Source organism: Chionomys nivalis, chromosome X, assembly GCF_950005125.1.
Source record: "Chionomys nivalis chromosome X, mChiNiv1.1, whole genome shotgun sequence".
Lineage (NCBI taxonomy): Eukaryota > Metazoa > Chordata > Mammalia > Rodentia > Cricetidae > Chionomys > Chionomys nivalis.
Genome location: NC_080112.1, coordinates 121,475,715 through 121,479,441, shown reverse-complemented (window position 1 = coordinate 121,479,441; position 3,727 = coordinate 121,475,715).

Sequence of the window (3,727 nt, the reverse complement as noted above, 5' to 3'; positions counted from 1 at the left end):
TATATAGGAGGGCTACTGATTTTTTGAGCTATTCTTGTATCCTGCCACATTACTGAAAGTGTTTTCAAATGTACTAGTTCCCTGGTAGAATATTTTGGGTCACTTATGTGAACTATCATATCATCTGCAAATAGTGAAATTTTGACTTCTTCCTTTTCAAGTTGTATCACATGATCTCCTTTTGTTGTATTATCGCTTTAGCTAGAACTTCAAGTACAATATTGTGTACCAATACTCCTCAAATTGTTCTACATAATAGAAACATAAGGGACATTGTCAAACTCTTAGGTGGTGACAGTTACCCTGGTACCCAAACACAAAGATGCAAGCAAGAAAGAGAACTACAAACAAATCTCCTTCATGAACAGTGATACAAACATACTCGATAAAATACCAGCTAACTGAATCCAATAACACATTAGAAAAATCATCTACTCTGATCAAATAGCCTTTACCCCAGAGATGCAGACATGGTTCAACTTATGAAAACCCATCAATGTAATCCACCATATAAACAAACTGAAAGAAAAAAATAACACATGATCCTCTCATTAGATACAGAAAATACCTTTGACAAAATCTAGCACCTCTTCATGATATTGTACTTACTGTGTGTAGTTTTTCTTATATTAATAATAACCTTTCTTGAGATGGAGGAAGGACAGACATGGGAGCAGAGAAGGAGATATCTTAATTGAGGGAGTCATTTTGGGGTTGGCAAGAGGCTTGGCTCTGGAGGGGTTCCCAGGAGTCCATGGGGATGACCCCAGCTAGGACCCTGGGCAGTGGAGAAGAGGGTGCCTTAACTGCCTTTGTCCTGTAGTCAGACTGATGACTATTTTTAATATCACCATAGAACTTTTGTCTGGCGATGGATGGAGATAGAGACAGAGACCCACATCAGAGTATTGGACTGAGCACCAAGGTCCAGTTGAACAGTGGAAGGAGGGAGAATATGAGCAAGGAAGTCAGGACCATGAGGGCTTGGTCCACCCACTGAGACAGTGTGCTTGAGCTAATGGGAGCTCACCAACTCCAGCTTGACTGGGACTGAAAGAACAAGGAATCAAACTGGACCCTCTGAATGTGGTTGACAATTGGGGCAAACTGAAGTGCCAATGATAATGGCACTGGTATTTGTCTCTACTGCATGTACTGGCTTTTGGGGATTCTATTTTATTTGGATGTATACCTTCCTAAGCCTGGATGTAGGGGGAAGGGCCTTGGACTTCCCACAAGGCAGGGTACCATGCCCTCTCTTAGGGCTGGAGGAGGGTGGAGGGAGGGTTTGGTGGGGGAGCAGGAGGGAAGTGAGAGGAGGGGAGGAAGTGGAAATTTTGATTGGTATTATTTATAAAGTAATAAAAAAACAAAAACAAAAAATCTAATAAATTAAAAAAATATTTATTTAAAAATAATAACCTTTCTTTTAATTTTAGACAAAAAGGGGATATATAGTGATATTCTCTTTATGTTTTAATGAGTAATGCTTGCCTGAAGATCAGAGGGTAAAACTAAGCCACTAGAGGCCAGGCAGTGGTGTCACACAAGTTTAATCCTAGGATTTGGGAGATAAAGGCAGATGGATCTGAGTTCAAGGCTATCTCGGCTATACAAAATCAATGCAGAATCAGACCAATGGGGTAGTGGCTCACACTTTTAATCCCAGTACTAGGGAGTAACATGCCTTTAATCCCAGGACTAAAGGGGAATATAAAATGACAGGAGACAGAGGCTCAGGGCTCAGTCCGCAGTCACTCAGCCTTGGTAGAGGTAATACTTCTTTAGTAACTTTGTTGTTTTGCTTTTCGGATCTTTAGCTTGAACCCCAATATCTTTATCTGGGTTTTTATTATTTGTGATACACCCATCTAAAATCCCAACACATTTCTTCACAGACGTCAAAAGAACAATACTCAACTCCATACAAGAAAAACAAAAAACCTAGTATAGCCAAAACAATCCTGTACAATAAAGGAACCTCTAGAGGCATCACCATCCCTAATCCAAGATCTACTATAGAGCTATAGTAATAGAAACAGCTTGGTATTGGCATAAAAACAGACAAATGGGAGTGTGCCACCATTGCCTGGCCAACATAAGCTCAACTTTTAAATGGTGTATATCATAACTATTTTCTCTTTGTTTAAAGTCAAATATTTTCTTTTTAGGGATAATTTATGTACCTACCTGTATTTAAAAAAAAAGGGGGGGTGGAGAGATGGCTTAATGGTTAAGAGCACTGACTGCTCTTCCGGAGGTCCTGAGTTCAATTCCCAGTAACAACATGGTGGCTCATAACCATCTATAATGTCATCTGACACCCTCTTCTGGTGTGCAGGGATACATAAATAAAATTTAAAAACAATTAAAAAAACAGACAAATGGATCAATGGAATCAAATTGAATACCCTGATATTAAACCACACACCTGGGAGCACTTGATATTTGACAAAGAAGCCAAAATTGTACAATGGAAAAAAGAAATCTTCTTCAACAAATGGTACTGTTATAACTGGATGTTGACACATAGAAGAATTCAATAGACCCATATCTATTCCCATGTACAACTGAAGTCTAAGTGGATCAAAGACCTCAACATAATTCCAGTTACACTAAACCTGGTAGAAGAGAAAGTGGGAATTTTCTTGTCTTGAATGCATGGGCACAGGAGATCACTTCCTAACATAATGCCAGTGGCACAGAAACTGAGAGCAACAATTAATATGGAACCTCCAAAAACTGAGAAGCTTCTGTAAGACAAAGGACATAGACAATAAGACAAAACAGCAACCTACAGAGTGGGAAAATATCTTCACCAACCCAACATCTAGTCACCAAAATATATAAAGAACTTAAGAAATTTGACATCAAAATACTAAATAATACAATTTAAAAATAGGGTACAAATCTAAACAGAGAATTCTCAACAGAAGAATCTCAAATATACAAGTGATATTAAAGGAATTGTTCAGCATCCTTAGTCATCAGGGAAATGCAAATCAAAATGACCCCGAGATGCCATCTTACACTTGTGAGAACTGCTAAGATCAAAAACATTGATGATACCTTATGCTAGAGAAGATGTGCAGTAAGGAGAACACTCCTTCATTGATGATGGGAGTACAAACTTGTACAGCCACTTTGGGAATCAGTATGTCTTTTTTTTTTTTTTCAGAAAATCTACCTTGAGACCCAGTAATAAGACTCCTGGGAATATAACCAAAGGATGCACAATCAAATCACAAAGACATTTGCTCAACTGTTTTCATAGCAGTATTATTTATAATACCAGAACCTGGAAACAACATAGGTGCCCCTCAATCAAACAATGGATAAAGACACAATGGAGTCTTACTCAGTGGTAAAAATCAATGACACCTTGATGTTTTCAGGCAAATGGATTGAACCAAAAAAAAATCCTGAGTGAGGTAATCCAAACCCAGAAAGACAGGCTTATGTACTCAATCATAAGTGGATATTAGACATAAAGTAAATGATAACCATGCTAGAGTCCACAACCCTAGAGAAGCTTGGTAAAAGGAGGACCTTAAGAGAGACACACATGGAGGACCCAAGAAATGGGAAATAGTTAAGATCTCCTGGGTAAATTGGGAGGGGGAGTGAGAGAGAGGGGATGGGGGATGGAAACATGAGGTTTTGAGATGGCCAAGTTGGGGGAAGGACAGAGAGGGGAGCAATGAAAGAGATATTTAGATAGAGGAGG